We start from the raw sequence: 27,282 nt of genomic DNA on the forward strand, positions 1-27,282 counted from the left end.
TTGTGACTTTTCCTTCTGGTTTTGCCATTCACTACCACTGAGAAGAATCCAGCCCAATGATCTTTGCCACTCCCCTTTTTAGATTTAGATCTAGTTTTAGATTGTTGACAGATATCACCTTATTTTCTTCTCTGCCAGGCAAACCAAGCCCAACTTCTTCAACATCTCTACACAAGTGGTATGCTGTAGGCCATTTACCATCTCATTGGCCCTCTGCATGCCCCTCTCCTGTTTTTCAACATCCTTCTTGAACTGGGGAACCCCAAACAGGACACATTATCTCAGGTGTGGACTCACTATCACTAAATACAGAGGAATAATAATTTCTGTTCATCTGCTGTCCATGCTCCCTTCCTAATGTAGCTCAGACTGTGGTTCACTTCATTCACAATGAAAACACCCTGTTGGCTCATGTTCAACTTAGTGTCCGCTGTGACAAGCACATGCTCTTCAGCTGCTGCTGCTGCTCTGATAGCCTGCACTGGTTCCTGGCACTATTCAACCCCATGTGTTCCTTTGCACTCCTCAGTACACTTCGTAAGGTTTCTGTTGACCCAGTTTTTAAGTTTCTCAGAGGCCTCTCAACTGAACCTCCACTGTTTGGTTTGCAAATCACCCCTTCTAAGTTAGTATTGTCTGAAAATCTGCTGCAGGTATCATTATCCAAGTTACAATCAAGGTAATGAACAATTATGGTACCAGTATTGACTCCTGAGTGTTCTGTTTGTACTGGCCACCAACTAAACATCAACCCATTGATTCTTACACTTCAAGCCCAGGATTCCACCCAGTTTTAACCCAGCAATTCATTCATTCAGACCATACTCTTCAGCTTCAACCACTTGCTTAATCCCCATTGTTCAAAATGGAAGCTGTGCTGTAGAGCTTATAGACCATTCAGCCCTCTGGAAATGTGTAGTGATGAAAATACAAAGTGCTATTTCTCTTCCCAGCACTTTTCCTCTACTATTGCTGTAGTGCTGATCACTCTCCTCCCTAAAGCTCTCATTAAACTGCCACCCTGCTTCCAATGAAGTGGTAGTGCTGCAGTGGTTGATGAGGAAGGAAAGGTTTGAAATAGGAGCTTGGTTTCTGCAGCACCAAGATACAGAACAGAAAAAGAGTCCTTCTCCCAATTTTGCTGAATCGCTGAACTTTTACCCAGTACAAAGTATCACCAAATGACCTGGCCAATTCTTCATTACACAGTTACTGTTAAAAGGAAAGATAATTTATGGTATTTATACATTTTGCCTCCTCTTTCTTCTATGAGTCTCTTTGGGTGACTGAAGAATTCTGTATATTTGCAAGGGCATGCTACATTGGTGCTGGGTAAAAAGGCAAAAAGGAAAACAAACCCAGCTTAATATTTTCATTTGGCATAGGGACTGCACAGCTTTCTTATGACACCCTAAAAGTTTGTGCCCTGTCTTCATTTTGGTAACTCCAGACTGCCAAACAGAAATAATGCATATTTTCTTGTTTTCCCGCTGTCTGTCTGCAGAGAATCCTTGGTATCTTTGGTGGATTCACCACAAAACAACATTCTCAAACAATATTCTGAGCAAATATGAATGTTTTCGTTAATCCCCCTGCCTACTCCTATGATAGCTGCAGAGTCTTATTCAAATGGGAAAGAATGAACTAATTTGCTATCTTCAAGTTCACCCAAGACTGAGGATAGACCATAGGAATGGAATTCAAAAGTAGAGGAAAGAGCAATATTTTTATTATTGCTGGCATGGAGATTTCCATTTGGAGAATAACTACTTGTCTTTTCTGTCTTCTCTCTTCTCTCTCCAAGAGCTGATGCATTACAGCAGCTACAGGTACAGGAGATCCTGTCCAATTTCCTTAGATCCTTCAGGAGGACAGTGCAGAATCATAGAATGGTTTGTGTTGGAAGGGACATTAAAGATCATGTAGTTTCAGACCCCCTGCTGTGGTTAGGAACACCACCCACTAGACCAAATTGCTCAAAGCCCTATTCAGCCTGGTCTTGATCATTTCCAGTGATGGTGCAGCCGCAGCTTCTCTGGGCAACCTCTGCCAGTGCCTCACCATCCTCACAGGGAAAAATGTTTATGTTGTATTTAATCTAAGGCTATCCTCTTTCAATTAAATTGTGTAAAAACTCTTCTGTATATCCTGTGAGAGATGTGAAAGTTTTCTGGAGTGTATTAAAAGGACCAAAGGATGTTTCTCAGCAGATGGGGATGCTGCAGAGGTTGACAGTCCTGCCTCAGAGTGGAGGGGCTATTTTGTCAGTGACTTGTCAAGATTCATATTAGAAGTTCCCCCAGCAACACTGAGTATTGCGTCACTTGAGAGGTTGGAGCCAGGTTCATCCTGCCACAAAAAATGCAGCAAGAATGAAGGGAGAAAGTGAGTAGGAACAGGACACTGAGCTGGAGAAGAAGCGTAAAGAGCTGGCAGGGTACATTGAATGGGTAGGAGTATATACAGTGACTGCCACTTCTGAACTGAACTGCTGCCACCCACACACTTTTAAGTTCTCCAGTGGCAGCAGCAACAGCAAACCTACATTTCCATTTTGTAGATAGACGTCCACAGGAAAATGTGCGTTCTGCAACTCGTCATAGTTATTTCCCTGATTGAGAAAGTCACAGCACAGGAGGAATGACGCTCACAAAACAAAAGAAGAGGTGGTAAAACAGTCCCTTTTCGCAGTGTTATTTAATTTCAGTTTTGTACGTTAGCAATCAAAGTTGTATATCGAGAGGGTAAAATAAATTATCTTATCAAGAAAAATCCAATTAGTCCTAAATGCGATTGTAACACTAATATGTTTTGCACATGGTGATATCTCACTTTTCTGGTTTTAGAATGTGTGAGCATAAGGGTGTGGCTGCAGCTGGCTGAAAATCTGAAGTACCATTCGAGGAGAGAGAACTTGGGGCCTCCGACATGACTCACACTGCCACTGCAGTCAGTTCCTCCCGGTCAGACTTGTGCATGTAAGAGATCTCAAGAGCATTCAATCCATGACTTGGTTGTGGGTTGCACTTGTTGCAAATATACCAAATTAACTGCAAATTCCAGCAAGGTCAAATTAGCATTGAACTAGCTAATATAAATTAAATTATTTATGTCAGCATGAGGCCAACAAAACCCAGAGATCCTACAACCGAGATCCCTGTGACAGCTCAGCCAGAACTATTTGTACAAAAGTTGCCATTATGTGTTTGAGATAGAGTCATTCCTTCTTTCTCAATAACTGTTCCAATCTCGCTTGTTTTGTTGGTTTTTTTTCAATCTCTGTCTGCATAGCACTCATACTATCAATAACTACAGTTTTCCCTAAACAGAGATATGGAAAAGGAATGTATTATTGAACTGCCTCCAGTTCCTCAGAAAATTTAAATAAATATAAACAGGAGTGCAGAGTAGAAATATATTTTACAGGATTTTTTATTTGTGAGCATCTTGTAAACTTCAAAATTAAATTCAAATGTTGTATTAATGCCTGGGTTGTGTTTCCTTGTTAAGTTTTTGTTATTGAACCATAAATAGAGGGCTTCCTTTGAAATCTATGTAAGCACAAACTGAACAGTTTTTGCCTTGTGCTTAGTTTGTCCACATCTCAGTATATAAAGAAACATTTGCAACTTTTAAAGGTCACTTACACTTCCAGGGGTAGATTATTGCTTTGACAATTGACATATTAAGCCCTCCCAGCCTTTCTTCTTTACTCTTTCTGCTGTGGGTTTTAAATGAAAACGACATTTCAGCCTTCGATTCTGTGCCATCCATGGTTATCCTTCAGGTAGTGGGCATCCAGTGCCCACTTTCCAGACGACATTTACACACACAAGAAGCTTGGTCCTGCTCAGTACTCTGAAGCTAATCCAAGTGTCTCCTGTTTCTGTGGGCTGGGGCAGTTCCCAAACGTTCTGTGGGCACACAGACACCAGCACTTGTTTTCTTACCCTACCACAAACTGCAAACCAGCAGGACCATGAGTCCAGAGGACTAAAAGTGACAGATACTTGTGTGGATATCATGGACGGGATCATCAGGGTGTTTAGGTGAAATGAAAATATAGACACTCTGAACAGTTACTGTCAAATTGTCGTTGGGGAGGTGAGACTTCTCTGAGCTTCTGAGACAAAGGGTTACCTGTTGGGTGGAAGAAATCATGCTCTGATTTCTAAGGAAGCAGTGAAAATGATACAGTACCTGTAGGAATGTTCCACATCCAATACAGAATGGAAAGTACAGTATAGGTCATTTTGTTTTTAACTGATTTTCAATATTACAATTTCTGTTACTTTTGCTATTTATTTCTGATCTTTTAATAAAGATGTAAACATCCATGTCTAAAGAAATCAACATGGGGTAGTATTGGTTCCAGAAATTAACCTAGCAGCAATGAAATTTTAGATTTCAGGGATTTAGTATTTTAGGAGTTACTTCATATTTCATAATATAATGGACTACATTGCTCGGGGCTTTTTCCCCCTAAACGTGACATCATTGCTTTAAATGGGACAGTATAAAACTGTTTGCAGAATCTGCCCAGCAACAAGAGCTGCACTCTCTCCCTCTAGTGGAGGATAATAAAATAGTTTTCTTTCCGTTTTTCTATATGTAAACCCTCAAATAATGCTGTCAGAGCTTGAAAGCTTTTCTGAACAAGAATATATCATAATTTCTATTTAATGTACAACATAAATATTATATTAATAGCATTGTAATGTGATATGTTTTCATATTAATATTTTTCTGCAAGTGCACTGTTTTTAAAGTGATTCTATGGATTGTAAAATACTTATGTGTGTAAACATTTACATATATCTAGACACTTTTTAGAACAACAATAAAGCAGTAAAGATTAAAAATAACTCTTAATCTCAGAAGTAAAATACAGCGTGCTTATGTTGAGCAGGAGCAGCTTGCTTGTTGGTATTTGCCAGATGGATCCTCAGTTTAAAAAACATGTACCTAAATCACAACCTTTTTATTTTAATCCAAATGTTTCCAGCTCCTGTGGTGTTCACCTTAAAAGAAGAGAGTGCCACAATACTTGGCTGTGATGTGTATCCTCTTTTTTATAATTAGATGCTACAATCTACTGCTTTGTTTCAGTCTCCTAATAAACAAATTTTTAAAGAACGGCATAAACATCTTCCAGGCATTTAGTATTCATTGCAAATACAAACTTCTTATGCGAGTAAAGATTTAGAGGACTAAATCCATAATTAGAATGGCAGAAAATACTTCTTATGTATTACTGATTAAATAAGATGTGCCTCTAATTATTCCACTTCTAGATTCCAAAATGTACCAAGACCATTGTTTCTTGGCTAGATTCCTGTTGCTGTTTTCAGGGGAAAGTTTGATTTCTAACTCTGCTGCTGAGCTTCTTTATAGTGTCTTTTCTATTTTGTGTTTTTGTTATCTCACTTTCTCTATTAGTACTTTTTTTCCCCTTTATTGTTGACATATAAAACTTCATACAGGTAGGTGGGGAAGCTGTCAGCTCAAGGGAATCTGAAAGACGATGCACATGTAGGTTGCTTCAGAGTATTCATCTTTCAGGGAGAGGCGATTTCCCACCTGCAAGTCACTGCCTTGCACTGAGTGTGTCACTGGGAGCATTCTGATTCCATTTCATTTGAATTTGTGTATTTGTTTTTCAAACCAAATCACTAAGGGATAACAAAGCTACTTGAGGAGAAGTGTTGGGTGACAGTTTTGGGTTGCCACTGTCTCACTCAAATACCAGCAGAAAGTGGATCTCATAGAAAAGAGGGAGAGGTTTTATTTTCTTGTATGGGGGAGTGATTCCAAGACCTGTGGTGTAATGAGTCACTCGAGTTGTAATTGCTTTCAGTAGCACAGAAACTTAGAGAGGGGGGTGGAACAGTGTGCTGAGAGATGACACAGGAGAGGTGGCAGAAATGTCAGTATGGACTCCTATCCGTAGCCGTAATTCTCCTCCAGCATGAGAGGAGCCAGAGGGACGTACAAGACCTCTTGTGCTTTTATGGCTGCTGCAGCAGCTCTGCACTTCTGTCCAGACAGAGATAGGCTAGCAAAAATGCATCCCAGACTCTGGAATGTGACAAACTATTTAAACAGCTCAGTTAGTTTGTGTTGTTTTAGGGAGGGTGACAGAGAACAAAAAGCAGAGGAGCAAAGTGTGAAAGGGACATTTGTCCAGTCACTCTTTTTATTATCAAATGGGGAGAGAGAAATAAAAGATTGCCAGACAGGATAACATTGTAATGTCCTCCCACACACCAGCCTGTAGATGTTGGTTGTTTTCCCAAACGCTTTTTGCTTTTCTTTCAGTGTAATAAGAATGTAATAAACATTGTTATTTGAGGGAGAGCAAGGGTGTGGGCTCCCAGGCATTCATTCAAGCCCGCTGTTCACTTTGCCCTGGTTTCAAAATGGACTCGAGCTCCAGTGGCTGGTGCTGCCAGAGGCCCAGGCAGATTTTGGAGGTGCTGGTCCTGCTGTTGCAGCAGCTGCAATGGAAAAAGCAAACTAGTAAATGTTCTCTAATTTAAATCAATTGGTCATCTGTGGAGTTGCATTAATAGGGAATGCAAATATGATTTTAATACAACTTTATTACATGTTAAGGAAGGAAATGATTATTAACCTCTACAAACATCATTTTAGAAGCACTTTTTGTTCATGATCTGAAATGTTAACATGCTTCTGACACGGGGATGATGATGATTTCTGCCTACCAGGTGCACTGTCTTTTAGATTAAATATTGCAGACCCTCTTCTCAAGGTTTTATTCAAAAAGGGAAGGTTTATTCAGCTTATATTATTGCTGGCCTGACATTTCTGCCACTTTGTATCTTTTAATGTATTTCTTGACAGAAATGTAATGCGGCTGTAATGAGGAGCTATCATTACTTTAATGAGGCTTCCTGCAAGGAGCAGCCACCACAACGTTTTACTGTCCCTAAAAACAATAATGTTCCGGCGACTCCGGCAGCCCCTTCCCCCGCCATCCCGCTGTGGGGCCGCTGTGGGGCCGCTGTGGGAACAGTATTCCCCGCCATCCCGCTGTGGGGCCGCTGTGGGAACAGTATTCCCCGCCATCCCGCCCTAGGGCCACCGCTCCGTCAGGACGCGGGGCCGGCGGGGGCGCCATGGCGGACCCGCCACGCCAGGGGGCGCCGTGGCGCAGAGCCGGGCCGCTTCAGGCGAGGCTGCTCCGGGAGGCGCCGCGTCCCGGCCGCGCCCGCGTCGTGCGGGAGCTGGAACCGGGAACACCTTCGGCCGCAGTTCGTGCCGGCCAGGAGCTCCGCAGGGTACGCCAGGTGCTGATGTGACGTGACACACCGGGCAGGCGCTCCGGGCTGTGGGGGTCGGGAATTACGCCGGTGACACCAGCACAGTGGCAGCGGGTCACGCTGGGGTCAGACACCTTACGGGTTCTGGAAAATTAATTATTTGGCAAAGATACTTTTTTTTTTTTTAATATTTATTTTATGTATTTTAGCTAAGATCCATCTGCTACTTCCGATGTAGCACATTAGATTAAAAATATTTTTTAAATCCTATATTAATTTCTCTCATGCTATTGCCAGTTTATTGAGGTTTTGATGGGCAATTTAAGTAAGGCCACTATAATGGGGGCTTATTGTTAAACACATAATTAGTCTATATCCTTGAAATTCTATAAAACTTCGCTGCACTAAAAAGCAGCTGTTAATGCTTGCTGAGTATCTTTAATATGCCCGATTCATAGTACTTTGCAAATCATTAAAACATGACATTGTTCCACAAACAATGCCATGTGCGTCATAGAGGAGCCAAGAAACACACTGGGAGCAGACTGCCGGGAAGACAGGAAATAATGAGCTCGTCCTCTGACCCCATTTTGATGACTCTTTGACCCAAAAAGCGAGTAGTGCTTGATAGGCAGGCAAGGCGGATAATCGGGGCTTCTAAGGAGGTTACAAATTGCATGCAGGAAACCTTAGAATCTCTTGTTTTTCACATCAGGCTCAGAAAGCTATCCATGGTTTTGATATTTATTGAAATACACCTGACATCTGTTAGGAAGGAGGGATCCTAGCTGTCAGCTGCACTATTCTGAGACTAGAGAATACTGTACAGCAAGTACACACAAAGTCTGACCTCTGTGTCAAATTACCCTGGTCTTTCTCCCTGCAGTTCTTCTGGAGAGGTGGGGAAGCTTCTGGGTCTCACCACTGACCTTATCCTCACCTTTTCAGAAAAAATGTTGTGGACTAACTAGGAATACTACTAAATCATGAGCTCTTAATTTTCTGTAGTTACAACAGCTTTACAGAACCAAATCTAATCTTACCCTGCCAATAGCCAACAACCCTCATTACCTTTTGTAGGGTTAGCATCAAGGCCCTTGGCCTGATTCTGCCAGAGCTCCAGGCAGTTTTAGATAACTGTTCTCACAATATCATTTGTCAGACCAAGGTTTTGGCTTACACAAGATCAGAAGGAAAAACAGTTATAAAATGCATTGCCAAGTCGTGGTTCCAATGGGAGAACACAGGGAAATAGAACTGTTACTAAATCTTTTAAATGTTACATTATTTTAACTAATTTCACCCTCAATGTTCTTCACAAATTACTAGAATTAATCTACAAACAGAAGGAAAAAAACTCCTACCCATTAGTAAAAAATGGTTTTTGAAATACTTTAATTATAGTAAGTAATAAAATAAATTGGAAAGAAGCCTGTATTCTGTGAATGTGTACGCTGACCATTAAAAGTGCCAGTGGGTGTACACAGACTCTCATGAAAGACAGAGGTTTCAATATTCCCCATTGCCCAGGACCAAGGTCACTCCAAGCTAATACACGACACTGATCCTGCGGTGTTACATGAGTGTGTGCTGAGGCAGTGAGCAGGACTTTTCACAGCATAGTGCATTTGGGGTGTGTTGTAATTGGGGCTCATCTGGGGCGAAAACCATACAGAGCATTTTTCTAGGACTTTTTTTCTTATGTTTAGAGAACTAGATTTACATTTAAAATCGCTGCCTATTTTAAGTTTCTTTTTTAATATATTAGAAGTCTGTCCATCTGCTTAGTTCTTTCTGAACTTCTGGCCTCTTTCAGATGTTTCAAATTTGACACCTAAGAATTGAGATGCTAATGACTTCTGATGGAGTGTGTTGTATTGTTAAATGTATCTTGATGCGTGTGTTTCTTAGTGCAGTTAATAATTTTGCTTACAGGTAGCTGGAGTGGCCTGCAGCTGCTCTCCTGAAATCTGTGGGAGTCTTTTAGCTTTGACGCCAGCATGAGCTGGCTGTAACCTAGAGGCCATGCAGCTGGCTTTTACCATAGTTAGCTGGGTATGAAATAATTGTATTAGTCAGAACAATGAGGAGGCAGAAGCAAAGCTGAAATTGAAGCTTTAAGGATCTGACTCATTCTGTTTCTGGCACAAGGAGGTGCAAATTGCACTTCCTGAATTTGCTGCACACCTACCAAACCCCAATTACAGCACACCCCAAATGTGCTGTGCTGTGAAAAACCCTGCTCACTGCCTCAGCACAGAGCCATCAACTAATTTGCTGTTGGCAGCTGCTGTTTGTAGGATGTTAGCTGAAAGATGTCTGTGTGTTGCTGCAACTCTCCTTACCCGTTTTGCAGTCTTTGTTCACTGTCACTCAGAGCCTGGCTTATAGAAATGGTATCCTGAGAATCTTCAGTTGGACAATAACCTGACAGAGCAGGGCCCTCTCTGCTGGTCATAAGCAGCATATTTGTTTTTTCCCTCAGAAACAGCAATAATTTAGCTTCTCAGATGTGTCCTATCTGTTCCATCAACTAGAATAATTTTATTACCCCAATTCCATACAATTATATCCCCCCCAAAAAAAGCCCAAAGCCAGCAAGCCCACTGTGGCCTTGCTGAAAGCATGTTGCAGCCCCTTTTAAGTTACAAGCCCTGTCTGAGAAGTGTCAACAAAATGCAGTGGGTTGTAGCAATGTGAGATTCAGCAGGTACTTGTGCATGGAGGCAACCACGAGGTAGGTTCACCATGAAGAACCAGCCAAAGGAAATTCTGCCTGCTGATCTCTGGTGGTTGGAGCAAAGGAGGAGTTTTCAAGGACAAGTCAGAGAAGATGGGAGACACATTTTTCCCAGTGACTATGTCATTACACAAAAGGTACTGGTGCAGATACCCCTGGTTGCAGCTGTTTTCTACCCAGAATACCAGCTTGCAGCTACTTATTTAGGACTGTTATTGACAGCTACTATGGGGAAAAGGCTGTTGCCATTCTAAGGCTTCAGACCAAAATTTGCATGAAAAATATGGAGGTAGTTTGGTTGTTTCACCCATATTTTCCAGGCCACTTATGTTTTGTTTCCACAGTTAAAATTCACTATGTACATTAGAGATTCTCAAAAGTGATGAAGAGAGTCCCAGGAATGATATTTCATTAAGGGTGAGTTAATTTTTCAGTTACATAGTTATTTATATATATTTATTTCTACAGCACATAGAAGATGCTGTCTTGACCCTCCTGGCCTGGAAGACTATAGGTCTCCATAAAAACAGCAGTGATTCAATCTCAGATGCAGAATTGAATAATAAGCACTAAGAATGGGTAGTGCTGATGTAGGAGGTATGTTCACTCAATCTCACCCTTCATCCTGCTTGTCTATACTTACCTTACTGAGTATTGACCTTGTAAGAATCAATCTATTTCCCATGGGCCATTCTATTCCCTATTTCTTCTCATATTGCTTCTAATATTCCATTATTAAAGCATTTTACAATATTTTATTTCTGAAATATTTTTAGGCATTTCTTAAAAAAATTTTGAAACAACTTTGAAGTCTTGCCTTTGAGCTGTTTAAGTTGGCTGAAGGGACAGTTGAAGTGAACTACATGCAATTAAATAGTTTACATAATTCATGCCATAAGAAAAAATATCAAAAGATTTTTTTTTTTCTAGTCTACCTGGGTGGAAGAAAGATTTTTCCAAAGTAATGTTTTCAGAGAGGAATGCTAGAAAACATATTGAGACCCCAACGAATATTGACAGACTGATAAAATATCATCCCCAATAACAAAAAACCAAAAAGACAATGACTGTATATGTTCCCTTTGCTGTGAATCAGAGCAGCTAAATTGTGTACAATGTGTCTTAGGCCATTAACAGGTATTCTCTTTACCACAACTAATTAATTAGGAGAATGACATTCTAAGTAAGGGGAGCTGAGATTTGGTACTTTTTCTGTTTCTGTAAAATTTTAGGCCACACTAAATCTATGATAGCTGGGAGGTTATTGTATTTATTACAATATTTCTATTTCTTGCTATTACTGTTTTGAGCCTGTGATGGCATAAAAAACTGTAAATGCTTCTAGAAGTACGATTATTCTAAATATGTAATGACATTCTAGACATTTTGGTTTCCAAGTAACTTCTCTATTTTAGCTTCTGTTTAATTTCCCTTCTTCTTCTTTTACAATGAGCAATATTTCAGCAACACAGAGAAGGAAACAAACGCAAGAAGTACTCCAATTTGAACAGAGACAAAATACAAGGTAAGTTAATTTTCTTTGAATATACAGTCAAGTTACATCATATTCCTTTAATTATCACGGTTTGATAGGCATGAGTGTACTGCTGAAATGGATGTTTTATCTGTTTTAAAAATTAAGTTCCCTACATGAAACTCTTATCTGTAAAGGGATGAATTTGAGACTACAGTTTGTGTTACGCTCAAAGAATAAAACTATACCCAGTAGGCTAAACACCAAAAGAGTGGGGATACGCCAGATCATTCTTCTCAGTAGTAAGAAAAACTATTTCTGGAAAATATACTTTTATATTTAAACTCTGCAAGATATATTTGAAAATTACTCTTGATATTTTTTCAGTGAGTCTGCACTCTAAGATTTGAGTCATGTATGTCTTTAAATATTGCCTCAGTAGGTTCAAACTTATAAAAGTTTCCTACTTCTGAATTATTTTTAGTTCATCATTCTCGTCCTTTAAGTTCAGCATGTTCCTATACTTTTTTTGTATTGTGAAACTTCTACAAATGATATTTCTTAAATACAGGAATTGATTATTGGTACAAAACAAAAATACTTTTGAATATGTCCTATCTTCTTAACATTTTACCTATAGCTAACAATCATTCTTTCTCATGAATCTGAATAAAACTGCAGCAGACTAGAAAGCGTTCAGCATCAATTCCCACACTTCCATCTTAAACCAGTCCTGTCCTATTGAAACCAGCAGTACGCTTTGGCTTCAGTGGAAGAGAGTCCATTATTTTAGCTAGAATTATACATCATTTTCTGTCACCATGTGGATAGTTTTTTCAGGATAGATTCAGTCAGCTTTGTGGTATTATAGACAGTTTAGAAATACCTTATCTGAACATCAGTCTGACCTGTTAGCAAGTGATGTCTTCCTAGCATCTCACATTGCAATCCACATTTTTCCTTGTTCGAAGTCTCTCTCATATCAGGATTACAGTTAGAAGCAGGCCAGAATCAGAGCAGCAGGCTGCTCATGCAGTGTTATTTGGGATGAAATTCACTTTCCTAAATAAAGGCTTCCAGTGCCTTTTAAAATGTCCTGAGTTACCAAAGACATCCATATGGGGCTGTCAGATGTTATGGGGCTGTCAGAATAAGGAGACCCTCATTCTTCTGAAGCACAAAGGGGTTGAAGCATGTGACACCCTATAGCTGCCAGGTTTTAGGCACTGTCAGCAGACAGTGTAGAGTCAGTACTGTCACAACTACCACCACTGCTGAAAGGGGAGCTCCTTCTCATGTCACACAGCAGCATCCCTGGCTGCAGGAAGGGCCACCCAGGCTCCTGAGATAAGGACACTTCAGACACAGCCTAAGACATTGGTGAATACAAGGTCCTGGATGCCAGATTGGACTGCCCCTCTTGAGAGGGGGGGAGTTTGCTTCTGTTGGGTGTGTATTCTTTTTAATTTGCATTACCAGACCACTTCAGCCACTAAATATATAAGTATTAAAAATCCTTTTGTTTCCACAGTGACTAAATATTACTTTCAGATTATTAAATATTTCCAAATATGTTTAGTCAAAATTAGTATGGAGTTTTGAAAGTCAATGAACGCAGCAATGATAGAAGATAGTATAAGACAGGTTAGAGTGGTAATCTGATTTTAATTTCCTTTAAACCTTTCCTAATTTATTTATCAATATAACATAATATAATGGATATTGTAATGTCCATTAGCAGTGCCTGAAATAATACAACTAATATATACTGGGTTTATTATTTTGTGTAAATGCTAAAATGAAAGAATTTTACTTCTATAGATAGTCTAATTAAAAACTCCAAATGAAGTCTGTGATGCTTTTAAAATGAAGCTTTAGCTTCATGTAGAAACATTGCTGATGCACAAACAGGCTTCACTTCCTATCAAACTCAGTGTTAACATTCTTTAAGCTTCTGTAATATTGGAAAATCTGCAAGATGAAGACTTACATGTGTTGTGGGTAAAGACTTGCGTGAACAGGCCCCATGACTCTGTTACAAAAACTGTGAAAATTCATAAATTGAAATTTTACCACCTGCCTTGAAGACTGATCTAAATCAGCATATGGATCTAAACTGCAGAGAAGACCCTTTACCCACTGTTTTCTTTTGCCCATACACAGGAAATGACCAACGGATAGATGAATAACTAAGCAAAGCTTTCCTTATTTATGCACATATAATATTGACTTTCTAGGGCCCCTGACAACCACAGGACTCAGAGGTTTAATTCTATGATGTCTATTCTGAGAATTTGAACAAAAACAATAGCAGTTTTCTGATTATTCAGTGCATCCCTTGAATGGGTTTGTCATTTGCACAATAAATGGAGACTGAGTGCCCACCATGCATATATATATATATATATATATAAATTGCGGAAGTAGCTAAATGCGCCATTTGCTAAACAGATTATAGTAGGAGACCAGAAGGCTGATTTGTGATATTGCAGTGCACTTCAAAAACAGCTCCAGACACCAGTATTGACACTGCTGAACTGCAGCTCAGTGAGTGCACTGTACAAACAGAAGGTGGTCTGTGTGGAGTAGTTTGAAGCTTTGGAGCTGTAACTCTGAAGTGATGTGTTAGTATTAACAAGTTGACAGGAAGTGGTGACTCAGCCTCTTGAAGGAAAGCTGCAGTGACCAGCCCCTTTTGCTTAAACAAAGAAAAATACTAATATCTCTCTTTTTGTGAAAAGCTTGTACACATGCAATGTCTGTCCCTGATACAGTCATCAAAATAAATAAACTTCCTATACTCTGTATTTTTCCACAGACTTTTTGGAGCCCATTTTAAATAATTTTAAATGCTTATCTCTTCTCCATGTGCCCAAAGGCCACACATATCTATGGAGACTTTATGTTACCTTCTTGAACCATGCAGAGGCAGTAAGAGATGCTGTCTCTCCCCCATTCATATGCTGTTTGTATTCAGAAGTATTCTGGAAGAAGAAAACTGTAGGTGGACCATGGAAAATCTACTGTAGGGTTTTGTTAAGACAGAAACTATATGTATGTGTGTGTTATGGCTTGATGTTACCCAACAGCCAAGCACAGGCTGGTCTTCGTTGTAATAAAAATGAGGTCACCATGCTCTTCAAAGCAGCCTGGAAACCTTGTCAGGAGGAAGCCTAAGGCTAACAGCTGAGTGACAGCTAGCCATGAGCAAAGTGAAAGCTTCCACCAAGGTTGTTATATGACTTTTGAAAGCAGAACTTATGCTCTGAAATTAGCCAACTGATTTGGAAGTGCTTAAACTGTAGTATTTGTGTACACAATTGCTTTCTTAATTGATGGTCACATAGAAAAACCTGAGACTCTCTATAGATCATTTACAGCATCCTCCTTGCCTCTGAAATATCTTCTTGGGTTTGGTTTTGTTTTTTTTTTTTTTGAGTGCTTGTCTCTGTTCTCAAGTATTAAATTCAGTCTTCTCAGTAATGTGTACTTTAGTCAAAATGCAGGGAGCATCTAAAGATGCCTGGAAATCACATAAAAAGTAAATTAAAAGTTACCTCAAGTAAACCCAGCATTTAAGACTGCATTTAAAAGATTCTGCATTTATATAAAATTATGAAAATGTTAGATGTTGGGGAGGCATTGAAATATCAGAAATACAAGTTTCTGAGACAGCTAAACTTCAGTGGAGAACTGATACTCGCAACAGAATAGTTCCAAAGATTTTGTGCACATAACATTTATACTTATATTTTTTTATATGTGAGGGTTTTTTAAGTTGCTAGTGACAACTGGCAAAGTCAATTTGTCTTTAAATGAAAAAATAATATCCTGCTGACTAAAATTTTACCTCAAATACCATTCAGAACTGACATCTGTTTGGATATTTGAAAACAAACATTCAGCACAGATTATGTTATATTAAGTGCCAGATAGACACAATCAAGGAATGAACCCTGCTTTTCTAGTAAATGTAATACCCATGAAAGATCCTAGAGTGGTTTTGTAGGCTAATATATTTTAAACATTAGGGTTATTGTATTGCAAGTTTATTTCTCTGCACTACCCATCTTGCCAGTCGAGTGACCATCAGGAAGGCTCAGTGAGCAGCTTATTCTCTTTATTTGTTTGTTCTTGCTTTGCCCAATGAAGTAGTATCAAATAAATTAAGAACTGGTTAAATGGCAGATCTCAGAGGGTCATAATCAGTGGCACAGGGTCTAGTTGGAGGCCTGGCACTAGTGGTGTCCCCCAAGGTTCAGTATTAGGCCCAGTACTGTTTAACTTATTCACAGTATTGTTTACTTACTCATCAGTCACTCGGATAGATGCCTCCTCAGTAAGTTCACAAAGCTGGGAGGAGTGGCTGATACTCCAGTGTGCTGTGCAGCCATTCAGAAGAACCTTGACAGGTCAGAGATGGAGAGATAGGCAGAGAAGGACCATCTGAAGTTCAACAAGGGCAAATACAGGGTCCTGCACCTGGGGAAGAATAACCCCAGGAACCAGGACAGCTGGGGGCTGACCTGCTGGAAAGTGGTTCTGCAGAGAAGTACTTGGGGGTCCTGATGGACAACAAACTATCCATGAGCCAGCAGTGAGCCCTTGTAGCCAAGATGACAATGAGATTCTGGGGTGCACTAGCAAGAGCATTGCCAGCAAGTCAAGGGAAGTGATCCTGCCCCTCTACTCAGCGCTGGTGAGGCACATCTGGAGTGATGTGTCCAGTTCTGGGCTCCTCTGGACAAGAGGGACATGGAGCTCCTGGAGCAGGTCCAGTGGAGGCTGCAAAGATGATGAGGGGACTGGAGCATCTCTCTTCTGAGGCAAGGCTGAGAGAGCTGGGCCTGCTCAGCCTCAAAAAGAGATGACTCAGAGGGGACCTCACCAATGAACATGAGTCTCTGCAGGGAGGGATAAGAGGAAGGACCAGGCTCTGCTCGGTGGTGCTGAGCAATAGCACAAGAGGCAGCAGGCAGAAACTGATGCCAGGAAGTTCCACCTGAAAACGAGGAAGAACTTTACTGTGCAGGACATCATGCACTGGAATAGATTGCCCAAAGAGTGTGTGAAGTCTCCCTCACTGGAGACATTCCAGAACCATCTGGATGCAATTCTGTGCCACGTGCTCTGGGATGAACCTGCTGGAGTAGAGAGGTTGGACCAGATGACCTGCTGTGGTCCCTTCCAACCACATCCGTTTTGTGACTGTGTGATCAATTTACCTATCAAAAATGGTTTTCAAACAATCCTTATTATAAGGATACTTTTCATTTCCATACACTCTGTCTTTACCTGTTCACTAAATGACCATCAAAACAAGAAAGTTAAGGACATGCTTTAGAGGTTCTAGTATGATATTCTTTGAGCCATGAAAAACAATATATCACATGTAAAGATTACAGTAAAATCATCTACTTGTGTGCAGACAAGCCTACCTTATTGTGAACAGCTGCTAATCATGCTTATGGTTGTGGGAAGAAATAGCATCAAGCACACTGTACAAATTATGATACCTTTGGGTTTTGCTTTTATTTTACAGGACCTGGGAGTTGCCTTTAAAGATCATGAACATGTTTAATAATTCATCAGAGGGAAAATGCTCAGTATCAGTACATATAGAAAATGTAGTAAAAACCATTCCTTTAAACAGATGATTACATTGTTATTACTTCACTTACGTTGCTAATACCAGAGATAGTTTGAGAATGCTTTCAAAGGAAGAAAGAAGTGCAGTATTTTCTCCTGTGCCATGACCTGCTCTGTTGTTCACTCTTCTGTGACCTTGGCGCAATCTGTTAAACAGTACAAGTACTTAATGTGAGAACTCCACAATTTCTAATATGGACAATGTTTGAAGTACAAGGAGAAAGTGGCAGAAGACGTTTTCCTTTGATGGCACTTCACCAGTGTCTCGCTGAATATGCTGAGCTTCATAGTATTTAACACCGGCGCACTCAATGAAACACCAAGTCATCATTTGTGCCTGGATTATAACAAAGCTTAAAGCTATTTGCCTGTTACTTACAGAAGGCAAAAAAAAACCACCTCAAGATATATTCAAAACAGAATCTCGTGGCCAACTCTGCCTGGAGCTACTTTTGTCAGAGCAGCTGGAATTGTTTTAATTGTAGTTCATATAATCATCACTGTAATTGACTACTGCCTCTTCTGCAGAGAAGAAAAACATGATGGCCATTCAAATAGCTAAAATAAAAAGGCCAGAAAAACTATCAATATTCATGGCCTGCAGTTGAGTTTGCTACTTCTGATAAAAGCTGTTATAAGACACCTTGAAAACTATTTTACAACCCTTCTTATTTTGTTATTTGCACTGTGTTTTAACATTGTGGTTTATGGTCAGTGAAACAAAGAGCTGCAAACCAAGCCATTCAACAGGCAAATACTTGGTGCACGTACTCACCACATGCAAACACTAAAGACACAGCAGCTATTTAGTTTGCTGAGTTAGGTGCATGATCTTACATGTAAAACTCTAACTTTCCACCTTCTAAGAAATTATGTATGTCAGCACTGTAAAATAAAGAAGAAAGTCTTAGATACTCCTGCACAAAGTGTTTTATGACACTGTTTTCATATCCTCGTTATTATGACCCTATTACTATGAAGCTTGCTATGAAACAAGACAGAAGAAAGAATATGACTTGGCATGTGAGAATGCTGCAAGTTTGCCAAATGAAATCTAAAACAGGATTTATTTTAAAAGAAATGAAAACCTACTTTCACTGGTAGTAAAAATGATGGTTATAGAGAATATGATGGAATCCATTTGAAGGTAACTATTGTTAGATAGGAAAGTAACAGCAATAAACTCCAGTTACAGTCTTTCCAAATGAAAAATCAACTTGCAGAATCAAGTTTCAGAATAGTTTTTAATATCTGAAAAGATGTACACTATTTTGTCTTTATTCTTTACATTTAAAACACTGAAGTTTTATTAAGATTTTAGTGAACTACCATGTTTTTGGTGAATTTGTCCCTTTTACTGTTGAATTCTGAAATATGTCAAAAATAGGAATACTAATTCTTTTTGTTTATGTATTTAAAGCAATGAGTTATTGACCTAAAAACGCTGATACACTGTTCTTGTAGGACCACTAAAATTGCTGTACTTGAAGGAAGGACATGCATATTTTTTTACCTCTTGCTTCCCCATTTTCACTGTATGCCCTGGAAAGTCTAGAGGTTGCCTTTTAGAGTAAGGTAAAGCTAATTAAGTCTTTCAGGATTTATTTTTAGAGGGGCTACTTAGACATAGAAATCTGAAAAACTAGAATAAGTGTTAATTGAAAATTTTTCCAGCATTGTCAACCCCAAAAGATCATTCATAAGTACATACACCAGAAAATTAATTGACAGCTTTTAAATTATTATAAAACTAAAGGAAAGCAAATCTGGTGTTCATTTGCCTTTTAATGTTTAACTTTTCAGGGTATGTTTGCTTTTAGCTTTGATATATATCTGTGAAGCTAAAAATTATTTTAAAATAAATGCTAATACATTTCCTACTAATAGGATCCCAAAATCCTATCCCATAATGCTGTGATTAGAAAAAAAGTTACATTGTACTTCAGGGTAAAATTTCAGTAACTGCTGCATTACTGTACCATTCACTACATATTGACATGCACAACTTGTGACATTTAAATTTGAAAGCCGTGGCGTTGTGTACATGGTCTTACTTTTGCAGCTCTAACAAGCAGATGAAAAAGGAGAAAACCCTGCTTATTTAGCACTGAGTTTAGATGAGCCAATGAGATCCCTCTTTGTAACCTGAAGTACAAAAAAAAAAAAAAAAAAAAAAAAAGGGGAAGTATAAGCCCAACCACTTGCCAATTTCTTCTGTGGTCAGGCAGCAGATAAGCTGTTTGCAGCCTGGCCGTTGTTTTAGCTTATCACCGTCGTCATAAAGCACAGCACAGTTTGCACAGAGAGTGAAAACTAAAGCCAGCTGATAATGAGTTCCACTTTGGAATGAGCCCTGAATTTTAGGTATGATGGGAGAAAAAATTTTCTGCGTCACAGGATAGCACAGAGAATGATATCCAGGTAATGGCTTGGGAAGCAGAACTGGCCTGAGGTTTACATGTAAGCAGAGCCCTGCGCGGAGGCTGCTGCTGCCCAGGAGCCGCCCAGCTCTGGCACTGGTGCCGTGCGCAGCCACCGCGGGGCCGGCGTTGGGCTGCTGTGTCCGGCCTTTCCGCCCGCTCTGGGGCCGCCTTGCTCTAGTGCTTGTTAAAATCAAGAGTTCAGTGAAGAAAACGTCACAGAATGTCAGGAACAACACAGGATGTCTGATCTGTACATTCACAACTCCTGAACAACTCTTCTAGAGATGTAAACATTTCAACATCACTGAATTGCTATGTAAAAATATGAAAGCAAACTATATTAATACCATAGCTCCATGTTAGCAATGGAATTTAAAAATTATTTCAGACAAATACTAGAAAATAAAACTACTTTTAATTATTAATATTTTTTTCATCATAAATAATTTGAAATCTTGCTGCTTTTCTTATTTTGCCCTGTTATGCCCAGTGTTGAATCAGAGGAGGAGAGAGACTAGAAGAGTCCTGCTACAGGGAGGTGGGGAAAGTCCAAGCTGACAGGTGGAAAAAAGTGCTGTCTCTGTGAAGACTGGAGTAACGTGGCCTGTTCTGAGTATCACTTAACTGCATTGCAAATACAGGACCAGATTTAGAATAACCGCAAACTGAAACCTGAATAGTGGTGGAAACAACCATCTCTACAAAATTCTGGTAACACAAGTTGAGCGATCGATGGGGTCTCTCTTCTGAGTGTCTTGTTCACAAGCACTTGTTGTTCTGGCAAAAAGCCCTAGGTCCTAGATAGCAGGAAGCAGTTCTCAGTTTTCCCTTTCTATGGCTTCTTTGGAGTTACAGCCCCAGGAGCAGATGGTCTTAAGTTCAGTCACTAATGCAGAATTATGGTGGCTGTTATAAGAATAGTAATTTTGGTATCTTTTAAAGGCAGAGTTTGCAGTTAAATTAAATTCCAGTTGATAAGCCTTTAGATAATACCAGATTTTATGCAGTTTAATCATAGTGAGATGATTATGGACCACAAGCTAAGGCAACCACAGACCTTCTCAAAGAAATACGCTCAGCATGTTACATTTAACATGATACTAAACATTCCAGAATCATCAAATCCTTTTCTCCAATAGAGCTCCTCCTTATAAAAGTAAGAGGTAATTCCAGTGGAATCTTTGTCAAGAAGGCAAAAGCTAGTGAGGGATGTAACTAATTTCTGACTTTCTGTTTATCCCTTATGAGAGCTCTAAAAAGCTCTCTTAAGCTACTTTCGCTTTGTTGTGTTTTTATGTTTTAAATGCACAATGCAGAATACACTATTTTGTCTCTGCTCTTCCTCTGCATTTGTAAAATGGACATTGGTTTGTTTTATAGAAGCAGAGAACCTCAAAGAGCAGCAGCAGCCAACCTGCTCACCCACAGTGAGTAACCACCGGCTAAAAAACAGCTGAGAACTGCATGCTGTGTAGAAAAGACACACGGAAACCAATTGTCTTTGTGGTGATCCTTTTCCCTTCAGTGGATTATGATTGGTATTGCTGATTAATTTGTATATTCTTCGCTGTTAATAGAGAGGATATCTTCTGATAATTTATACAGAGGATTTCAGAGTGGTGATGGCTGTTGGTGGTTATCATTTCAGAGAATGTAGACAGGAACACCTTGGAGTGTATCTTCAGGGTTGCCTTCTGTGGTGTTGCATCCTCCCCCACTCCGTGGGCCACATTGTCATCTCAGAAACACCAGTTAAACCTTGGCCTTGATGAACAGCACCTGGACTAAGCTCCTCTTGATCTTATCAGAAACACTGTCAGCTCCTGTTTTTCAAAGAATAGCCTTGGAAAATTATTTTTTGTGCCTCAACTTGCTTGGAACAACATTTTTATTATCAAACTTTAAATGAAAGTCACTGACCCTAATTGTGTCCAGGATGGAAAATTACTATGACTAAAGCCAAGTCTCCTGCAACCCAGTGGTCCTAAGTGAGACTTTGAGCTCTCCTGGACCGCAGCAGGCTGTGCCCAGCCTCTCCCCTGGAGTGAGACATGCTTGGAGCAGGTGAACTCTCAAGTTTGCTATACTTGGAGTACCTCTGCCAAATACTGCCAATGTACCAAGGGAACACTCATTTGTGACACCTTCACAACAGATGTTCTAGAGTCCTGCAAAGCTTTTCAACACTTTCTAAGAAGGTCTCTCAGGCAATGTGGTTCTGCCCACATGTAAAGATAGGTTGGGATATTTTACACATGTGGATTGAAAACAGTGATTTGGTCTAAACAGAGATTTCACATCAGTTTAATAGGGCAGCAGATAAATTATCTTCCATAGGAGCTGACATCTGCCAGCAGTAACTGCAATCATGGGATTGGTTTTCCAAATTTTAGATTTTTCAGGAGAAAGCATGCTTTTACATGTGTTTTTACCTTTTAGTGTTCCTACTCAGACATAAAGCTGGCATCAAGTATCATGAGTATTCTCTCTCAGTGTCTTCAAATCAAAAGGTGATAGGTTTAGGTGATACATCCTGTTTTCTGTATTTGCAAGCATAGTGAGTGGTCAGGTCTCTGACAGTGAAGCACTGTGCTTTTCAGTGCATTTTTCATTGATAACAAAAATCCTGGAAATCAAGTTATGCCCTTGCTGGTATCTGCTCAGTCTGGCTTCCTAGACCTGGAGCCCAGGACCATACTGACTTCATGGAATTTGCAGTGATGTAACAGTTTGAAATTCAGCTTGAGAAAAAAATGAAATACATTCTCAGCTGAGTAAAGAGAAGTTGGACTTTCATTATTACTTTCCAAAACAGATTCCCTCACAGTTAGATGTTTCCAACAAAACTGGTTTGCACATTGCTGGAAAAAGATTTTGTGATCATGTTTTGCTTGTATTGTTCTGCTTTTTCAGTGTGGTTCAGAACACAAAGGCTATTGTTTAAAAAAACGATGAATGTTAATTTGCATTCCATTGCTGGGTTATTACACAGAGTGTGGAAAAAAAACAAGCTCTGATTCAAAAAAAAAAAAAAAGAAAGACATTGTTTCTTTTTCCCTTTCTTCTTCCTTGTGACTGGTTCTCCTTTATTTTAATGTTTCTAGCTCAGACTATGCTCTTAGAGACAGTGAGTGTCTTCTAGTACTTGTAGGCCACCACAGCGGTGTCTATAGAATAGACTATTTCAGCTGGGAGGGACCCACAACAACCATCTAGTCCAGCTGCATACAGATCACCTAGCAGAGCTATATAAACTAAAAACTTAATTCCATAATGATGTTTGTGAGCAGTGACACTTGCAATACACCTGCTCTTATATTAGGAGGTAATTGCAGTCTAAAAATTCCTATCTGTACTATTCCAGAAGACTCTGAGTGTAGCTTCACGAGTGGGCATAGACTCCACTTTGACCACACTGCCACATCTACCATCGTCTATTGATTCTCAGCCCTGAGCCACACATTCCAGCCACCTCTGCCACAGCAGTGTGAGGAAATAACCTTACCTAAAGAGGATTGGTTTCCTCCTGAGCTGGTCTGACTCCACATGCAGCCTCACAAGCACTAAGGCTAGAATGAGGAGGGTGGGAGGAACAGGACACAAGGAAGAGGAAAGAGTAGGACTGTCAGGACCCTGATGACACTAAGAAGCCTTTATTGGCCTCCCCCACAGCCCTACCCGTGGGCCCAGAGGCTCTGTTTACTTTCAGTACCTATTTCTACCACAGCCATACCTGTGCCTGTATATGTAGGTCCTGTTGATCTAGGCATTGTGGACTGTTCTGACCTCAGACCTATGGACTGACTTCCCAGCCTGACCTAGGCTCTCTCCTGTCACTGTTGTCCTGCCTGGGGATCACAAGGCTGGGCCACTTCCTGGCTTGACCTCAGCTCTGCTCTGGCATCACAGACCTGCCTGTCAGTCACAGGTCTGTGTCTGACCCTCACCTGCAGACTGACTTCTCAGCCTGACCTTGGACCTGCCTCATTGTCATGAACTTTCTTGATGACCTGGTTTGACCCTGGCTACCACCCTTAGCCTGCCCTGCTCCCTTACTTCACAACAGGAGGAGGGTGTCTAGTGAGCCACCTGCTCTGCTTGCTGCCATCTATCTCCCTGTCCCTAGGGAGCAGCCAGCCTTGACAAGGACCAGGCACTGGGAGCAGTGTAGTCTCTGCCTGGCTCCTACCAGTTTAAACGAATTACAAGGCAGGTACAATGAAGGTGGTGTCAGTTCTTCCAGGAGCTGCTTCCCAAAAGAAGCAGTCATGCCATTTCCCCAGCCACAGGTTATTTGTTCCCACCCCTCTTCCCTGTGCCAGCACAAGTGTTTGCACAGCAAGGCCGTGAACCAGGACAAACAAAAGTGATGCAGCTGGTTCTTGAAGGAATGAACTTAACTGTTTACCTGGGTCAAGAACAAGCACCTCGTGTTGAGAAGAGTGGCTGACACAGCCTCAGCTTCAAGTGTTTGTGGAAACCTGGAAGATCACCAAGATTAGGGATTTTACTGTGATCCCACCAGGTCTGAGATCCCAGGAATTTGTGTGATTTGCCTGGGCTGAAGCAAGCAATTGTGCATCTTCCTTTCTGTTACTACCCAAACTAGCTCAGCTATGAAGGTGCTGCTGCAATTACATCCTGCAACTAGCAATGTAGATGGATCTGTGGTTGTTTAGGCCTTTCTTATATAAGCAAAGCAACAAAAATATTCATCTAGACCCAAAGGTCCCGGGCTCAGGGTTTACTTTCAGTTCATACTGAACAAGGAGAGGTCAAAACAGAAGTGTTCTGTGCCTGGCTCTGCCTGTTCAGTTGTGTGAGGTTGAGCCCCTTCAGTACTGATTGGCTGTTCTGGGCTCTTCTACTCCTCAGCATTTTGATTGTCCTTTCCAAATGTCATCTTCTGTCAGAATCAGCATGGAAGTAATGTCATGACTGGTATATCTGAACCAACAGTGTTCAGATGTTAACTTATGGAATCCTTAAGGCACTAAGTGAAATCTCCAGGAAAGAGCTCCCACCACTGACCATACTGCTAGCAGGGAAGATTGTGGTTAGCTGGAAATGGAGAATAAGCTTGTGCTGCAGTTGATTTGCTTATGTCTGTAGTGTTCAGCTCCTATGTTACACTAATTTAATTTTTATTAAATGAGGAAGAAGGGAAAGTTTTCATATAAACTTTTCATAAAAAGACAGAACCGCCCAGTAAGTAAAAGGTATATTCAGAATAAGCAGGTAAGAAACCTTTAAGAAGATTAATGAAAAGAGAAGATGGTAATCACTAAAAAAATTATTCAGAGGAAAATACCTTTCATTAATTACTAGTTACTCCCTGTTGGATATTCATAAGAGAACATTTGCTTTCTTCTGCTATTAATGATGGCAAGTCTGTTAAGGACTTAATTAAAATTATTTGTTTTGGGACTAACAAGATATATTTGCAGAAAGATTGTGATATTCTAGAAACTGATAAAGTTTCAAAATGTATCAAATATCATGGGCATATTGGGAATCATTGAAAAGGCAGTCTAAAGAGTAGTAAAACCAAGCAGGCACATAGAACAAGCTACCAGTGTTAAGTAAGTAGCAAATGAATGGTACAAAGGGTGGAAGAAAGGCTAAGAATTATTTTTGTCTGAAATAGAGTCTCTGATGCTTGGTAAAGATGCAACTTTGTTGCACCTCTTTTTATGAGCTACAGTAAATCAGACTAAGATTAATGAGTGCCAGTTTAAGTGTTTTCCAGGGTATTCAATAATAAAAGGAAGCCAAAACAGCTTTTAAATGTTTGGTTGTTTTGGTTTGGTTTTGTTTTTTTTTTTCCAAGAGCTGAAAGTATTGAAGGAAATTGGAATGGTACTTGGAAAGACATTTTATTATTTTAACTGTTTTGTCTTCCTTTCTATATCCAGCATGATGTTTTAAAGAAAGTGGATACAGTTATGCTGTCCTCTTTTTTGAAGTCATAATTGATGTGAATAACACAGATGACTGATTCAGGCCTCATGGCCATTATTTAAAATACTCTCCTACTTTCAGATACGTACTTGAGTAAACCAACATAACCAGTAAGAAATTCTTGGTGTTTATATGAATGATCTTGCAAAGGTCCAGTGAGGATTTCAAAGTAAAAGAACAAATGAAAGAAATTTACCTGCTCTAAGTCCACAGCAACACTATTTCCTTAGTGGTGAACACTTCCTCACAGCAATTTTGTCATGGTTTTGGAAGTCTTTTATAATGTTTGTATCTGACATCCCACTTGCATTTGTCTGTCAACAATTCTGGGTTGGAATAACCCCCTTGTGCACGTGGTTCTGGGTTCTATTCCTGAGTGAATCACTTAACCTCTCTGTCTTTTTCTCTTTTCATCCATAAAATTAGCATAATAATACTAATTCATCACAGGCTATAGTTAGGCTCAATTAATGTTTGTAATGATCTCTGAGATTGTTGGATAAAACATGCTGTAAAAGTGTATTATTATTGTTAATAGAGCCTTTTGTACTTTGGCACTCTAATAAAGCACTACCATTGCTCACCGGCTCCTAAAATTTCATTGAAACTCCTAAGGACTTCATGTTAGTATGTCCATTTATCTTCCTGACTCATTCAAACCATCAGAACAGTTTCAGTTCTGCGAATGGAAGAGCTGTGGAGTTTGTGCAGAGAAAAATTATGTAATTTTGTAAATGATCTAGGACTGAAAGCTTTTTAAACAGGCCCTCATTTACACTGACCTCAGTTCTGGCTGAACTAGTTCAGACTGCAGAGAGCTGTGATTTGTAGAACAACTTTCTTCAAATGAGGTACCTGTCTGGTCAGGACAATAAATAGTCATAGCTGTGGAAATTATGGCAGTGGAAGAGAGTGGGAGTAGACAAATCTCTATCTGTACCATTGGAGGAAAAGATCAGGAATCTGGGGTTCATAGTTACTGCTTTTGGTCTTGGTTACACATACCAAGTTAACAGTTGGAAGACAAAAGCTTAGAACTCCCCTCCCATTTGTCAGGAGCAGAGGAAGAAATGAAGGAACAAGATTCACAGCTGGACTAGTTGGGAGAAATGGTTTGAGATCTATTGGCCTGAAAGAGCAGCCCATGTTTAGCAGCATAATGGACAGCTGAGCTCGAGCATGTGAGCCTGAAATGAATTTGTTGGTTGCATTGGTTCTACATTTGTAAGACTATTTGGAGCTGTGAGACAGTTACCTATACACATGGGTTTTAAGCAGTGAGATTACTCTGTCCTGTTATGCGACATTTTATTTTATCAAATGCTAAACAGCTTTTGTGGGACTTCAAGTATTTTCTCTTCTGCTGACATTCTTCAGCTTCCTACCCCTGCTTGTTCTGGTACTTGTATTATTCACAATTGATTTCTTACTATTTTTAATAATGAGAAATGTGTGTTATTCTCATCTTGTTTGTTCTTCAAAGTAGCTGGACAGTCCCTACTAAAGCTTTATGAAAAAAAAAAGCGCAATAATTGAGATCATATTCACAGACTGATTCTTCTAAAAGTCATATGATCCAGAAGTATCTTTAGTCATGCGTTTATAAAAGAATTTTTTTTGTGATTTGAAAATGTAAAATGGCTGAATAGATTTTATGTTGACTACTTTGAGAAACTTCCTTTTTTTCCAACCTAATTTTTATTACCCTTCTTGTCTACTGTCTAGTATTACTAAGGATGATTCAGATAAAAT

At 39.8% G+C, this 27,282-nt stretch overlaps 1 long non-coding RNA gene across 4 annotated transcripts; it reads left to right on the forward strand.

The window, feature by feature from the left end:
• The first annotated feature begins 7,193 nt into the window (after positions 1–7,193).
• On the forward strand, positions 7,194–19,953 carry LOC138114909 (uncharacterized). Of its 4 annotated transcripts, none has more exons than XR_011152877.1 (4): positions 7,194–7,301; positions 10,368–10,440; positions 11,439–11,548; positions 17,040–19,953. It is a non-coding gene; the product is annotated as an uncharacterized lncRNA (long non-coding RNA). The 4 variants fall into 4 exon arrangements; XR_011152878.1 differs by lacking the exon at positions 10,368–10,440 and adding an exon at positions 10,492–10,620 and having other exon boundaries at positions 11,477–11,548; XR_011152876.1 differs by lacking the exon at positions 10,368–10,440 and having other exon boundaries at positions 7,194–7,310; positions 10,492–11,548.
• The last annotated feature ends 7,329 nt before the right edge of the window (positions 19,954–27,282 follow it).

This window comes from Aphelocoma coerulescens, chromosome 9 (assembly GCF_041296385.1).
Source record: "Aphelocoma coerulescens isolate FSJ_1873_10779 chromosome 9, UR_Acoe_1.0, whole genome shotgun sequence".
NCBI classification, from domain to species: Eukaryota; Metazoa; Chordata; class Aves; order Passeriformes; family Corvidae; genus Aphelocoma; species Aphelocoma coerulescens.